A 17,887-nucleotide genomic window follows, 5' to 3' on the forward strand; every position below is an offset into this window, starting at 1 on the left:
CAACCAGCCATGTGCACCCAAAAACACACTGTCCATTGGGGAAAGATTGAGGCTGTGAGTTTAAACCTTCACCTTGCTGAACCCGAGTTTCATCCTCAGGGATCAACAATGAATCAAAATGAACGAGGGTGGAGCTCTATTACTCTAACAGTTTGATGAAAGAGACAAGGGTCTATTTTTGTTCCTCTGATGTGCTGCCAGACAGTATTTCATATAGCCACACACATTATGACTGGAGGTATGGTCCATGAAAAATGTATGTGGCTGTAACTCTGCAGGCTGACAGAGCTACATGCTGCTGCATGGTCGTCGGGACGAAGGAGACGAAAGGAACCAGCTTAGTCCCTTTGTTCCCTTCATTCCTTCTGCCCCTCCCTTTGCCGCTGTTTCTCTGAACAATTAAGCCAGTAATGAAGCAAATAATCTGACCTGGTCCAATCAAATGTGTTTTTGTTTCTATTGCACAAATTATATTGAAGAGATTTTGATCTAATGTTGCTTGTCGCTGATATAAATATAACCACTCAGCTTTCAGCTCTGAAATTATTAAAGCTTTATGTAATTTAATCTACTGCAATATACAGCACAGCAATGTGACCAAAGGGCCGCTGACCTTTGGACTCAATCAGGTGCAACTAAAAAGTTGGTTTCTTTGCTGAAGCCTGATGCTTCCATCAATCAGTCTCTTTCACAAGGTATCTGAGGTGGAAGGACATAAAGTCAGGTAGTGTCCCAGCTGGATGTTTGATAAAGTATTTCCTTGTCCTGCCCCGCCTTCAGGCTGTCTGTCTCTGCCTCCATCCCCGGGGGAGTTGTCAGGGTAGTTAATAATTGAACATGTGCCGGGAAAAGAAATGAAAAAAAACAACTGCCATTTCAAAGTGCTTCTCTCCTTCTTGTATGCACTGTATTCTCTCTCTCTATGTGTGTGTGTGTGTGTGTGTGTGTGTGTGTGTGTGTGTGTGTGTGTGTGTGTGTGCGCGCGCATGCAAAAGCCGAGCAGGGACGGACTCATTAGCTGCAGTGAGACCTCCACCATAGATATTACATCACTGAAAGAAATGAAAAGTCTCCTCCTTTGTATGATGTGTGTGTGTGTGTGTGTGTGTGTGTGTGTGTGTGTGTGTGTGTGTGTGTGTGTGCGTGTGTGTGTGTGTGTTTGTCTGCTATGCCTGGTGCACAATTGCACTTCGAAATATAATATTTTAGCCATTTGGCTGAAGCTGTATCTACAGTAGAGCTTCTGACAATGGGTGCAACAGCAGAATAAGCTTCAGTTAGATCAGCTACATTACAAGTGAATCATACAGAGGAGACATGGTTTTGAGTTGGGATGGAAAAACACACATGACTTAAGCAATAAACTACCGTGGGAGAAGAAACAGTTCCTCTGGAGATTTTACCAGCCAAACATGACTTTTTTAAAGTTGCAAATAACCGTTAAAGTTTAGTTAAACTTGTCTGAACACAGACCCAATTCATTTAGAGAAAAGTGTTGATTTATTCAGGTTTTTATTGTATCTCTCCTTCGTTTAGGGGAATGGATATGAAGATTCAAAATGGCAACAAAGCAAGGCTGATCATATCCATTGCCATGCTCAAATCATGCCCACTTGTTGACAGCATTCCCATAGTTATGTTGTCAATGGTAACAGTATTAATGATCTAGTGATAGATCTGCACTCTTAACATACTAACAGGAAACATAGCACAGTACAGTTACAAACCATTAACACTAGCAACAATAACTGAACTGCAAGTAACTAAATACTGTGGCCTCTCACTTAACAATGACATTCAGACCCATGCTCTTACATGCTTGATCTTTCCTTTTGCTGTTTCCGCGATCTCTTAGTTACTGATCTGATGTTGATTGCTTATCTCTCCCTTCCTGTGAACGCAGGCACATACAGCACAGTTTCGTCTTCTAATTTCCTTTTATATTGACCGTGACCACTCTTTCTGCCAATGCCTGTGTCACTCAGTCTAAGTCATCCTTTAACCTATTTGTCTTCATTATACTTCAAATAAATCAATATTTGTCAAACACACAGTCATACAAATTGTGTGTTGTGAAATTCTTTAACAATTAAATGTCACAATCATATATCTTACTTTCAATTAAGCATTTGTTGTACAGAACATCTATTTTGGTGATGTAAGTAAGGATATTTAGTCTTTTTGATGCAATTAACTGTGCGTTTGCTTTTATGTTGAGTATAGTTCCACAACTTGTCCCTGATTGGATAATCATTGGTCACCTGTGACCTAAAATCATCTGATCTCACTCATCATTACAGTGTAGAATCACTGGATCTCTGTACTCAAGCCTCAAAGACTCCCTCCTTCAATAACCCTCTCACTCCTAGTTAAGCATGGGCAGGTAAACATAGATTTACCCCACTGGACATCCATTCAGCACACTTGTTGGACTGACATGCTTCTGATCAGTTTTACTACTTACAAGTCAGATTAATTGGTTTTATAATGAGACATAGGCTTGGTCCCACATCCATAATATGATATAATATAATATAATATAATATAATATGATATAAATCTAAGCAGGTTGTATGTACGCAGTGTTTTCACACTGTAAAAGCGCCATAAGTAAGTATTCTGAAAACAATGCAGTGGAAAACCATGCTAAGAGTAGGAAGAAAATGAAACAAATTATGCATGCTTGTGAAACAGCTTCAGGAACACCTCAGAAAACAAAAACATAGCAAATCAATCCTTGGTATAGAATTATGTACAATTTAATGAGCATTGGTGTGAAAGTCACATGTTAGAATAAAACGGTTTAAGGATGTGTGTAAAGTAAAGCAAAGTATGCTAATCTTTTTGTATAACTGCCAACCCAGTAAGATGATAAGTAGTATGTATACAATTAGTATGTAGTTTGTAGAGAGAGCAGAATATAGTCTCTTTCTGCTTGCACAAGTAAAAGTGACTTTTGATTGGCCAATGGGGTGGACCGACCAACAGACATTTTTTAAACATTCCTAGAGCAACCAAAACGTTCATGTGCACACAGCTAACTGGAATATCGGTTAAAATGACCCCAGCTGTCCTGGGCAGGTAGAAGGCTGTGAGTTACAAAAGCAAAACCAAAAAAACAACAGTGTGTGGATGCTAAGCTAGCTCCTCTCAGCTACAACTGGGATTTAGAGTAAAGACAGAAAGCACCAGTGCCTAAATTTGAAGAAAAACCTATTGATTTTACTCGTAACATCACTTAATTTAGATTAACAAGAACACTCCCTTTTTACAGCTCGTTTCATATTTGGTCATTGCACGTTTACATGAAAACAAGCTTATAGGATGCTACCAGCTGTGGTTGCTAGGAGATTTGCAAATGGCGCACAGACAAAACTGATAGGTCTGCATCATAAGGTTTTGCTGGTGACACGTTAAAATGATTAATACAATTAGAAAGAAAAGTTTTGAATGTTAGCGTTTTGAGTGTTGGTCGTTTTCTCTCTCCTGCTTCTCTGTCCATCCCAGAGACCCTATATATTTAAAACACAGTCTATGGTCCATCCATAAAATCACTTCCTGTTTAACAATGCTTGGCATGTTTCATAGACAAACAGAAACACACACACACTGCAGTTGAGCTGACATAACACAAGGTCCGGCCATCCCCATCCCCCACCAGCGGCCCTGCTAGCTGTCACTTGTCTTGACTGACGTCTGCTGTAAGGCCTGAACTGCCAGGCTCAGCCCGTGGAGAGATTAGAGTCAGCATGGAAAGAGGATTTACTCTCCACTGTTTTCTCTCTTCACTCTCTCACACACTTACTTATCTATCTGTCTGTCTCCACACCCTGTCTGTTCATGAATGTATACAGTGTATGTCCAGAAACTAGAATGAAAGGGAGAGATTTAAGAAACAATCCATAACATTTATCTGCATACAAGTTTTTCTTATCTGTAGCTAACTAATGTAACAGCAGTAATTCACTTTGCTAAAAATGTTACAGTTTGTGTTAAGTGGGCAAATCCTCTAGCTCACATGAAATGATACTTCTCTTAAAGGAAAGAGCGTGAGCATGAGAGGCAATGATGGCTGAAATCTTCCCATTTACAGAAACTCTCACTATATCAATGGGATAAGGACAAAGGATAAAAAAACATAATAAAACAATAATCATTATTGGGGATGTCTAGAAGTACAGAGCAAAAACACCACAAAGACAAATGCGTTCCATCCCATCCATAAACCCATCCATCAAAACAGGTACAGTAAAAAGAACCTGAACACAGCAGCATATTAACCATTTATTGTGCCAAAAAGAAGATTGAAATTGTTTATTAATTGGAATTCCCATCTGCCTCATTGAACAGTGAAAAGTTCTATGTCATTCTGCATTTATTTTGTTAGAAAAAAACCCTGAATTTGTCTCTGTTTGCCTCCCACTTTGACTCTCTCATCCCATCTTTTCCTTCCTGAAAAAAAACATGAAGTATCAGAACAACAATAGGCTCCCATTTCCTAACATGCTGTGAAGATAATTTGAACTAGGTAAGTTTGTTTCATGTTGTGTGAATGAATGGAGCATGGAAGAACAGAGGAGAATACAGTCTTGGCACAGAGCTCCAGAAGGAGACTGGATTAGCACTGTCGTGTCACGCTGACATGATTAACACACAGCCCCGTCGTGGAAGAATCGACAAGCTATTTCAGGCAGCAAAGAACAATCCTGTCAAAGTATACAAATGGAAAATTTCTCTCGGAAAACTGTGTACTGTGTACACCCAGTTGAAAATAAAACATGTGTATGTATTGTTTACTACTATGAATAACTATTTATTACATACTCATATAAGTGGTAGATATGGGAAAGCCCTGCAGTTTTCAGTTATACAGTGATTGCATTGTACCTACTGATGAAATGAAATGATTACTGAAGGGCATTTCATGGGACATATTAAACGTGTTTCTTTTCCTGTTTCAATAGGATGTCATGTGGGACATAACACAAACATAAGTTGAGGATAAAAAGGCTCTTGAATTGGATAGGCGAGGCAGATGGTTTTTGTTTGGATCTACTTGAACAGGTCAGGATAAGGTCACTATAAAAATCTTATGATCATCCCCTCTACTGTTTGGTTGAGCATATTTTTAAATATGATATCCTGAGTTGTACTTAAAGAGATATTTTGCTGATATAAATTAAGATCTGGGCCATGGCAATGTGTTTAGATGAATGGTTTGGCTTCCCTGCATGGCACCAGTGAACAAAGCTCCGCACAGAGCAGCACAGGTCTGCCAAGATCTGCCAGAGGACGTAAAACGCACAGCTGCTCCGCTCCTCTGTGCGTTACATCAAGGACAGAGGCCCACGCCATTCAACTAAACACACCGCCCACTAGAGTTTAGACTCTCTGCCCAAGCCCGAACCGATATTTTCCGCCGCCATCCTCGGGCCAGGCCGGCCGGGCCGGGCCCTTGATCGAGCATTTGTGTTTTTTTAAGTATTACTTTATCAGCCTAATTGGGTGGGGAGAAAGCCACGCCTCTCCAGCTTCTCCCATAGCTCTGGGTATGTGTCCTGCACAGTATCAATCATATGTTCAGTTTAGATTAACAATGTTTGGGAAGGAAATAGGACATAAAGACACTCTAGTTACACAGAAATTCACAGTCAGGGAAACCAGGTCAGCTTGTCAGTTGTATTTTTTTCACAGGTTTATAGAAGCACTAACCTAAATCTGGGGAGATTTTCAGGATAACTGGTGCACTGTTCTCCTCTCTCCTCTCTCCCTCTCCTCATCCTCTCTCTCCTCTCTCTCGTCTCTCTCTCTCTCTCTCTCCTCCTCTCTCTCTCTCTCTCTCTCTCTCTTCTCTCTCTCCTTCGTCCTCTCTCTCTCCTCTCTCTCTCTCTCGTTTTTGCAGATTAGTTGGAGAGGAATGTGCCAAATGAGATGGTGGGCACAGCGTGACTGAAAATTATCATTGCTATTTCTGTAATGCTCCTTTTCTTTGTATATTTGCAAGCAAATCTGGTTGTGTAGAATTGAATTGCACAAAAGTGAACCCAGGGCAGCCAGTGTATTTCTGGAAAAGCAACCATTTACCCTACAATAAGAACATACATGCTTCAAGAAGTAGTAATGGACATACATAGATGTCAACACAATGGCATTTCTTTAGTCTTTTTCTTGCACATCTTATCCCAGCAGTGTTGCACAAAAAAAAACTGAAAGTAAAAGAGGTGATATATTAAGGATTTTGAATATAGACAGCGCAAAATTGTTTTTGCAAAACATTTGAAGGGGAACTATGTCAGTTTCAAAATATTTCATACATGTTATTCATTTGGTATAAGACAGTCCAAAAATATTAGTAAACGGGAACAACTCTCTCCCATATCTAAAATCTAGTGTGCTAAAGTCAAATTTGTAATGTCATCAAGTATATTCTGGAATTGCTCCATAGACCTATGGTAGGCCTGCCTTGGTAGCAGATTCCGGTGTTATACTGTGGTCAGGCATACACCAATTACAGGCACACCATTGTTTTGATTTATAGAAATAAAACCCAGTCAGGTCATTTTTGCCTAGCAGCACTTTAATTCATCAAATTTAAAAAAAACTCAAATTTAGTCAAATACAAAATGTATTTATAGTAAGTTGCCTATTTGGAAACATTTTGGATTTCAACCCAATGCTGATAGGGACCCTGATGACATTAATGGAACGCAGTCCAGCTGTACCTGGCTGTGCAGTGGAAGCTCAACCGGAGAGGCCAGAGGTCCAAGCAAGAACTCTGCAGTGTAATCAGTAACACCGGTCTTGTCAAAATCATTTTACAGTTTTTTTTGATTGCTCAAGCACTATCTTGAAAGCAGGGGCCGTTTAAAAAAAAAATACTACACACAATTTTTACAACCACACACCCAATCAGCAGAACACCTTAGACCCTTTGCAAAATGAAACACTCTTGTGAGGAAAATATAATTAATTTCTCTCTATGTACCCAAATCAGTCAACATGTCCCAGTTTTCATGCATCAACTACAGTAGTGTGTATAACACTGTTAGCTCAGCAAACAACAGACAAACAACTGTACCCAGTACAGGTTACAATTACAGTGAAAAAAATGAAAATACACTACAGAACCTACTAGAGTAGACTTACCTGCTGCATTGTTATAGTGCTTAAACCTGATTGGTGTGTCTACAATTAAGCAATCATGTGCTTGCGTACCTGATGGCTGTGTTTCATGTGACAGTCAGTGCTTTGGAATAGCAAGGAAGTGATGTCATGATTTACAAATAACAGTGTATTGTTTTGCAAAAGGTGTGAAGCTGACATTATGCTTATAGTGGTGCACATCTGGGCCAATGTTTTGCTCATTGAGTGTAAAGCTTTGATAATTGTGTAATATTTTTGATTTCAGTGTGTGAGCAATCGGCAAAAAGTGTAAACAGAGGGAAAATCACCATGGCATAGTATATGGGTACATTTTGTTTTTCAGAACTGAGTAAACTACACTAGTATAAAGCTTATTTGGATATAAAAAAAAACAATATTATTTACATTGTTGTGTAAATAACGTATTGTGCGTTTATGTCTCTGCGTACTGTGTATTTGTCTATGGTAGTAAACCAGTTTCCCCTTTGGAGATTAATAATGTTAATCCTATCCAGAATCCATCCCCCAACCATTGTCTATGGAGCAGTGCCAGACAGGTGGGAGACTTACTTTTCTGGTTTATGGCTTTGAGAGAGACAGTATACAAACACTGATAGAACTTTCCTAGGCCATGGAATTAACATATTTGAATTCTTAATTTAACTGTTGTTGTTCTTTAACATCCTCTTATTCCCTAACTCCCTCATCTTTTTTAAAAACCGATTTGGGCCCCTCCGGGCTTCCACTTCTTATCTTTTCCCCTTGAAGTTAGAAACAACCAAAACGGGCAGCTTAAAATTTTTTTAAAATTGCTAAACCACAGGGATAACGGGAAAAACCTTTTGGAAAAACCTCTGACTACAGTCTGACATACCCTTTTTCATGTAACCAGACTCAAAACCCAGTCTACCCCGCACCCTTCATGAAACCCCAAACTCTAACTCCATCCCCACAGCACCGTTCATGTAGCCCCAACCCTCAAACCCTTCCATCAAACACAGCAGCGGTTCATGTAGACCAACTCTAACTCCGTTCACACAGCAGCATTTTCATGTAGACCAACTCTAACTCCAGTCTAACAGCATTTTTTATGAAACCCAACTCTAACTCCATCTACACACACATTCCCTTGAGACCAGACTTTTCCCACTGCGGGGGGGGGGGGGAAAAAAAAGGGAAAAAAAAGTTCAGGGGTAACCAGACCAAACCCTCCATTCACCAGCAGCTTTCCAGGGTGGCCCCAGACTCAAACCCCAAACTACACAGCAGCAGTTCTGTAGACCAACTCTAACCCCGTTTTTTACCCAGCACGTTCATGTGACCAACTCAAACCTCCAGTCTACAGCCATTCATGTAACCAACTTAACTCCAGCTACCAGCCGCAGTTCATGTCCCCCACTCTAACCCCAGTCTACACGGGCACATTTTCATTAAACCAACTCTAACTACGGGGTCTACCAGTAGCAGTTCTGAGACCTGCCTCAAACCCTCCATTCTACACAGCAGCAGTTCAGTAGCCCAAACCCCAAACCCCATCAAACACGCCCATTTCCCTGTAACCAACTCAACTCCCTGCACACAGCGGGCAGGTCATGTAACCAACCTAACTCCATTCTAAAAAGCAGCATTATAAAAACCCGACCTAACCCCCTCTACCCACAGCATTTCATGTAGACCAGACCAAACTCCAATCAACCCATTACATTCTGTAACCGGACTCTAACCCCGTTACCCAGCACCCTTTCATGTAACCAGACTCTTTACAAGTCACACCAGCCTCTGTTCATTTTCCTTGCTTGAACCGGGTTTTCAAACTCTCCCATTAATGCATGGCTACCTAAAAACCTCCCAAAACCGTGGATCTACAGCACCCGGGGTTAAAAATGCTAACACTGCTGTAAAAACCTGTTTTAACCAAAACTTAAAAACAAAAGATATCAGTCGGGTGTCAAACCCTGCAAAATTTTAATTTTAGCTAAAAGGCCTAAGCGGGTTTCCCCTTGTTTTAGGAAAGAAAGGGCAAGGCAGTTTTATTTTTAGAGCATTTTTTCAGAAACAGGGAAAATTAAAAAATTGCTTTACCCAATCATTAAAACAGAAAAACCCCAAAATTTACAAACATTAAAAACAAAACCCCAAAAAAAATCAATAAAAACCCTGAAAAACCCATTTAAAAAACAAAAAAACCCTTAGGACACAAAAAACACAAAAATAAAACCCCCGGTGCACATAAAAAAAGAAATGAGCAAAATTTTAAAAGAAAGCAGCCATCGAAAAAAAGGCCCTTCACCTTTGATTTAAAGAACTGAGGAGCAGCAATCTACATTTTTCGGGAGTTTTTTCCCCGATATGAGGAGCATAAAAACCTAAAAGCTGCTTAAAACCCCTTTTTTATTTCTGACTCGGGGGGACAGAAAGACTATTAAAATTTAGTTTGAAAAAGAAAAATTTTCTTAGAGACAAAACCAAAAAATAAAAAAACCTGTAACCCTTTCCTTTTTTGAAGAAACAATTAAAGATCCCAACGGGGCCCGGTAAGAATCTGGGGTTTACTACGATTTTAAAAAAAAAGTGAAAACACTATTTTTAAACTAAAATTAAACTGGTTCTTACTGTTTTTTCAAAAGGTAATGGAGGTAAGCAATGAAAACCCCAAAATTTCATTTATTTAGAGATGTTTCAGACACCCAATGTGATAAAAAAAATTTGGCTGCATAAAATTCCTGGAGAGAGGCGGGATCTCATACTATTTTTTTTGGGTTAGGGTTTGGGAACCGGGATGAAACTTCAGTTACCCTAAATTTTAAAATTTTCCTTTCAGGATGTTAAAACCTGGATGTAATTTTCTAATGTTAATGTTCAAATGAAACTGAAGTTATTGTTCTGGGGCCCAAGCACCTCCGTGACGCATTATCCAAAGAGATAGTTACTCTGGATGGCATCACCCTGGGCTCCAGCCCCACCCTGGCCTCCAGCATCACCCTGGCCTCCAGCACCACCCTGGCCTCCAGCATCACCCTGGCCTCCAGCATCACCCTGGCCTCCAGCACCACCCTGGCCTCCAGCACCACCCTGGCGTCCAGCATCACTGTGAGGAATCTTGGAGTTATCTTTGACTAGGACATGTCGTTCAATTCTCTCTCTAATTCTTAGCAAATTTCAAGGACCGCCTTTTTTCACCTACGTAATATTGCAAAAATCAGGAATATCCTGTCTAAAAATGATACACAAAAACTAGTCCATGCATTTGTTACTTCTAGGGTGGATTACTGAAATTCTTTATTATCAGGCTGCTCGAAAAAGTCCATAAAGACTCTTCAGCTGATCCAGAATGCTGCAGCACGTGTTCTGACACCCAGTTTGGGTTCAGGGACCAGAGCGTTCAGCTATCAGGCTCCTCTCCTGTGGAACCAGGTTCCAGTTTGGGTTCAGGACGCAGACACCATCTCCACATTTAAGAGTAGGCTTAAGACTTTCTCTTTGATTAAGCTTATAGTTAGGGCTGGCTCAGGAGAGTCCTGAACCATCCCTTAGTTACGTTACTTTAGGCCTAGACTGCTGGGAGACTTCCCATGATGCACTGAGCACCTCTCTCTTCCTCCTTCTCTCCATCTGTATGCAACCTCATCCCATTAATCATTTTACTAACTCAACTTCTTCCCTTTCGCAGAGTCTTGTGCTCTCTCGCCCCTCCCCTCTCTCCTCCTATAGGTGTTTCTGGCTCTGAATCTGTGGTTGGAGTCACTGCTTGACTCTGTCTCTCTATTATCTATCTATCTATCTATCTATCTATCTATCTATCTATCTATCTATCTATATATATGTGAAGAACACAAAAAACATTTACTTTAAATGTACAGTACATTTACAACATTACTAGCCAAACTTACTTTTACATTTGCCAGAACTAGGCCAATACAACAACAACAGGCTTAATGAACTGACATCAGTAACATGACTTACAGTTCTGGAGGACTCACACACACATTCTCAGCTGATTATCCTCCGGACAGCTAGTCTCTTTTTCTTTTCTCTCACTCTTTTGCATGCACGCCCGCTCGCGGTGTGAGGCGCGGGTCCATGCTTTCCTCCGACATGCACTCACGCTCACACCACAGACGAGCTTTTGTACAAAACTAAAGTAACAAGTCAATTTATTAAAATGTAAGGAGTAGAAAGTACCGACATTAGTGTTAAAATGTAAGGCGTAAAAGTAAAAAGTCCCCACAAAAAGTAAAGTAAAAAATATGTGAAAAATCTACTTAAGATTTCTCCATCTCTGAAGTCGTAGTCGTTGCTATGACACCATAAAACAAAACAGCGTTTCCCAATTCACGATGGGCCTTCGGCAGCCAAGAGCCAGCGGTCAATCTGTTTTATTTGCCCCCAAGGCCTAGACCCCAGGAACAGCGTCATGCTTTGATGCAACCATGGGCTTAGTGGCCAACGTTGGAATTGCAACGTCTGGCAACCCGCTGGCCCAGATCCCTTTTCCAGTAGCATTAATGTTAGTTAGCTAACGTGGTTAGCTTGCTAATTCCACCAGACACTGATTACAGATAACCTTATAATTACCCAAACAGTCAGGAAACTGGCGGGAACACTGTGCTCTCCGGTTCTCTAACTCTAGCCTTTTCCTACTCACGTATACAATATATATATAAAACCTGATAATTAACCGGTTATGGCTGCGCATGTAAATGCACTGAATGAAGGTGCACAACAAGGAAACAACTAAATTAAACAATGGTCTGATGTACACAGTTTACATGAAAGCTGTAAGCTGTCTGAGCTATCCCGTGACTTTAACCTTTCTGGTCAGCATCAAGCAAAACATCACACACACAGATATAGATATATCAAACCTGTCATACAGACTCCGGAGGGTAAGATACCCTGCTACACTTATATCACATCATCAACATGAACTTACAATAACAATATTACTTGCATTAAATAAAACAAATATTAAACTTGAACACTAACACATTAAGGTTAGTGTTCAAGGTCCAAGGTTTGTATCCTTAATCTGCTCTGTGGTTTGGTTTAGGAAAATATAAACTGTACTGTATAAGCAAATATTTTATACCAAAACCGGATACATATTGGCACATACAGTGTGTTCATTAATAACATACAACGCTGTCGGTTTGTTTGTTGTGTCACTGTTGATTAATTATTCAATTACTGAAACAGAACCTTTATTAGGTCTCTGGCTAAAAGAAAATATTATTTTAGTCATGTCTTCCATTACAAGCAGACCAAATGTTTTCATATTCACAAACCAGCAGTGGACACATCTACTGTACCTCCATGCTGACCTATAAGCATTAAACACATGTATGCCAAGACGGGACTGGGCTAGAGAGCATGATGGGAGCCTGAGGGCTAAACTATTCAGACAGAACAACCACCACTACATGCCTGACTGCTCATATACTATACATAAAGCCACACACACATGCACAAATCAGTCTAACACACATCATTCTATTAGAATGAAAATCAAACAGTGATGATAGAAATAAATGTCTCTATACATAATAAAATTGAAGCTTTATAAACAGAAGATCCCTCTGTTTAATCTGCACTGACACAAAATTAAGGCCAGTAGTCATTTAGTGTGACACACAATTTGCTCACATTTTTTTATAACATTTCTGTCACATTTAACTTCAAAACCAGATAATAGGCCAATATTATGATCTGAATTATCTGTAGTCTAGATGCAGCCAGTCACAATTTGCACACTAGAACATGAGTATTAAAACAAATAAAAGAGGCTAGTCTGAAGATAACTCAACAGAAAGAAAGAAAGTATTGTAGTTGCAAGAGCAGCATTCTTTGTATGATTGAACTATATATCACCACCGTATTAAAACGATTTTCATGTAAAGTTCTTCTCTGAGACTTTTAATGTTAACAAAATCTATTCAAGCCAGGGCTATGAGTCATTTTATTACTCACACATTCAATTCTGCTAGTATTCAGTAACCCATCAAAAAGCTAAAACTAAGTTTCTATGCACAATGAAGATAAAACTGCTTTTAAACTCAGAGAAGGTAGGTCAGATGTTCAGAGAACAGCTTGATAATCGAGCCTTCTGATTTCCATCCAGGTTGGCCACAGTGGTTGAATGTAGATGGAACCAGGTAGGAAAACTCCTACAGCGCTGGTTTTCTGCCCACAGCAACGGCTGCAGTGGCAATATGGCCTGACAGTATGAAAACATTCCCTATGGAGGGACAGGAAGGACACACAGAGGGAAGTCTGCTGTGGAATATCACTGAGGAAATCAGGAGGATACATGCCTGAGCATGTTATTTTGGTGCTATTTTCCACTGAAATGCTACTAAAATGAACATATTACCTGTTATAACCCCCAGAACACTTGCCTTTAGTTCGTTAAAAACTTTGCACACATAATTACACAGCCTATGGACTCATTGTCTGGCTAAACTGTCCTGTAACACTATTATTCTAAAAGAATAAGTGAATGCAGCTGCCACATCAGCATCTGGGAAAAGGGGTACAAGTTCACAACCTGACCACCGGGCAGCGAGTGTAAAAATGCACTATTTAAGATGCCCACCTTTGCTGTGACATAGAATGACAAATGGTTCCCCTCATTCAGCCATTTTTTTTCTCAGATGAGCAGGGATGATGGAGCATTTCCTCGTTATATAATCAAAATGAGGACAGACAGAGACAGGCAGATTAACCAGTGAAATGAACGGACAGTAAGACATGTGCAGAGGTGGAGGGGTCAGTCAGTCAGAAAGGAAGAAAATGCACATTAAACTACACATTAAAACTTTTAGAAACAGCTTTGAATTGTCTTTAGAGGGGTAATAACAGCAGACCCTAGAATTTTGCATCGAGCATCTGTAACCACCTACAGACATATTTGGATGTTATGATCTGTCAATATGCTCATAATAAATTAGGCTGAATGATGTGTGCAGGCACACAAATATGCAAGGAGGGAAACATGGTGGTGTGGGACGTACAGGAAATTCAAAGCAATCATCTGTGGCCTGCAGGGATAATCACTGCAAAGTCCCACTGTCCCATTCACTGAGGATAAAACCCACAGGATTAATCTGTAGGCCTACAGAACACACCACACACACACACACACACACACACACACACACACACACACACACACACACACACACACACACACACACACACACACACACACACACGCCTGACAACACTTACATAACACATGGACCACTCTCACTCTTTTACTTTCCCTCCCTTTCCCTTTAAGTTTACAGTCACAGCCTCTCTCTCTCACTTCCTGCTCCCTCTAGCACACACAAAATCTACAGTGCACACAAATACACACACAGTCTCCACTACCCCTCCTTCCCACTGTTTCTTCTTGTCCCTCTTGCATACATTCGAATAGACACCTGTCAACATGCTGCACTTTACATGCTGTTGATTCATACACACACACACCACACACACACACACACACACACACACACACACACACACACACACCACACACACACATAGTGCTGACAGGCGCCTACAGTACATAGTAAGATAGATATAGGTGCATATACACATACATTCATATGATATAAGGAATGAAGAACGTTAGATAATATTGGTAACTGTGCACACAGTGCTGCATAGGCTGAAATACAGACAATATTGTTACCGCATGCACACACGGACGCACACACACTCACACACACTCACACACACACAAACACACAAACACGCACGCACGCACTAAAGGTAAGAGAGGGAGTTGATGAGCATCCCTACAGAGTGTAGTTCCTGTGTAACTGTGTAACTACAGATTTGCCATGTCATTCTGATCAATAAGAGGGGATATACAGTACATATCACAATGTCAAATATATGAAATGATCAATTTTTTCAATGATGTATCAGTCTCAGAGTCTGTTTCTGTTTCGTTGATGGGAAAGTTGGGTTAGTCAGCGCAAGAAACGATTTATGTACCTGGGTTAGGGTTAGGTGTCTATATGATGGTTCTATTGTGTGTAAAAGCATTCCAATAATAATGATAAATAATAATTTATACTTTATTATTCATGCAAGGGAAATTACAATGTTTTTACTCTGTTGTTAAACAGGGCTGAAATACACACACATGCTCAGGACCTATACATGCACTAATGAGGAGATGTCATAGTGGGGGGGGGGGCTGCCCATGGAGAGGCGCCCCGAGCAGTTGGGGGTTCAGTGCCTTGCTCAAGGGCACATTGGCAGTGCCCAGGAGGTGGAATGGCACCTCCCCAGCTACTTCTCCAGCTATGTATATGGAGAGATGTCAGAACGGGGGAGCTGTGTGGGTGAGACCAAAACAACCTGCAGGGCTGCTAAAAACATCTGCAGAAAAGATGAAATTAACTAAAGATGACAAACAACAAGTCTATTATGATAAATGATGTGTCATTTACACATTAACAGGTTTTAAAAGTGCATGTGCTAAACCTGTATCTGTATAAAATCCCACATGGTAAGAAAGGCAGCAGTTTCCAAGAATGGAAATGAAATCTCCCTGCTCATTTAATGATGAAACCTAATAAGTGACCAACATGCACTGAAGAAGATTCTGATCACAATGCCTTCTTGGATACTACGGTCCCTTGGATGTTACGAGGAAAAAGAAGAAGATGAATAAATAACAAGGGGAATACATTAAACTGTGTGACTGTGAAAGGAACTTGAGGAGAACTGTGTCCCTGTTTGTGTGTACGCCTGTGAGTTTGTTTTCAACAGATGTTCAGTAGCAGGAGGCTGCTGGTAATTTGTGAGTAGGGTGATGGGTTGGTAGGAGAGAGGGTTTGTGCACCCTGGGTTTATGTTCATGCACAGAGAATGAGTGACACACACCTGTTTCAACTGCAGCCTGAACAAACAAAAATCCCCACTTCACAAACTAACCAAGTTGGATGAAACTCCAAGCCTTCTCCAACACTTTAGCAGCTAGCTACATGTTTAGGACAACACTTTTGTCTTTCAAAGTGCTGCTAGAGCTGCAGCCAGACTTCACCTAACTCAGTGTGCAGGCTACATTATACACATCGTACTCACAGGATCTTCCTTTACTATACAATCAATTAAATGCTGATTTAAGTGATATTTGTGGTCTAGCTTCTTCACGAAATCCTTGAACGAAGTTGGATGTGCTTACCTTGGCTGCAATATCAGCATAAAAGTGCTTTGTGGTCTTGTCCTGTCCTTAGTAAAGTATCTCTTAAGTAGTATTGCTCTGGTCTGGTTACAAATAACACCACGCATCCAAACAAAGGCAACACACACACGCTGGCCTGCTTAAGAGTCGGAAAACGAACACAGAACACTGGCAGGGCGGGAAGCCGGGCGTTCAATGCGCTTTTACCTGGAATGGATGTGAAGATCATTTCTAATGTAAAATATTTATTAATAAAATGATTTTGAAGTCCTGCCACACATGATGGAGTCACAAATAACTTTATTTTATAAGAATAGTTTGTGAAATTATCCACAGATAGTTAATAGGAGAAATACTGCATTTGTTCCTGTTTCCCCACATGAAGACAGACACAGGAGCAAAACTGTTGCCAAACCTATACCCCCAACAAAGATAGATAGAGAATGTATATATATATATATATATAGAGATATAGATAGAGAGAGAGAGAGAGAGAGATATGTAGGGCAGGGCTGCAAACTAACAAATATTTTCTTTGTTGACTAATCTGCCAGAATAATATAAATTAATAATAATGATGAAAATGGTGAAATATATTGATTAGTGTTTCCAAACCCCAAGACAACGTCCTAAAGTGTTTTGTTTAGTCCACAACTCGAATATATTGAGTTTATTGTGATAAAGGACTGAATAAACAAGAAAATGTTTATTTTTCATAAAAACGTACTCATACCAATTAATCCTTAATTAATGAATCAATGCAATAATTGACAACTAATCGATTAATCTTTGCAGGTCAATCGATATGTAACCATTAATGAGTCCCTATTCAGCCAAAGATGTGTGGCTCTGATCACGTAGGAAGCGTTACGTCAAAGGGAGGTGAAGGTCAGGAAATCATCTCCTCCGTCACAACACCCATGTGGCCATGACTACTCCTAAGAGACCATCCAAAACAATGTCCATCTGGATTTGTATCCCCATAGTCAACCAAAATGTAGAGGAAATCACTTCCCTTGTTTCCAAAGCAGACCGCCATGCAGGAGGTGTCTTCATCAGGTCTCCCACACCATTTTCCTCACTCCACCTGGTTTCACAACCAGATAAAACCTCTACGCAGCAGCAAAGTGGCACAGACTAACCCCCCCCCCCCCACCCCCCCCCCCCCCCCCCCACACACACACACACACACACACACACACACATATACTTGTTTAAGGAAAATCAAGAATTTGACATATATTTGAAACACCACAGCTCTGATTTGACAAGTTCCCAAATAATCGCCCGCACTGCTTGAGTGTATTTGCTCCGAGAGGAGCTGTCCGCGGTGCTGAACCCCGTCCAGTCTACAGGCTTTAGACTGGGAGCTGGGGCTTCATTCACTACGAGCTACTGCTGAACCCCGTCCAGTCTACAGGCTTTAGACTGGGAGCTGGGGCTTCATTCACTACGAGCTACTGCTGAACCCCGTCCAGTCTACAGGCTTTAGACTGGGAGCTGGGGCTTCATTCACTACGAGCTACTGCTGAACCCCGTCCAGTCTACAGGCTTTAG

The 17,887-nt window shown here is 40.6% G+C and overlaps 1 protein-coding gene across 2 annotated transcripts in view; it reads right to left on the reverse strand.

Moving 5' to 3' along the window:
* The window catches only part of LOC116694178 (synaptosomal-associated protein 25-A), a 43,272-nt gene that overhangs the window by 24,687 nt on the left and 698 nt on the right, over nucleotides 1–17,887 (reverse strand). The window lies entirely within an intron of this gene.

This window comes from Etheostoma spectabile, chromosome 1 (assembly GCF_008692095.1).
Source record: "Etheostoma spectabile isolate EspeVRDwgs_2016 chromosome 1, UIUC_Espe_1.0, whole genome shotgun sequence".
Lineage (NCBI taxonomy): Eukaryota > Metazoa > Chordata > Actinopteri > Perciformes > Percidae > Etheostoma > Etheostoma spectabile.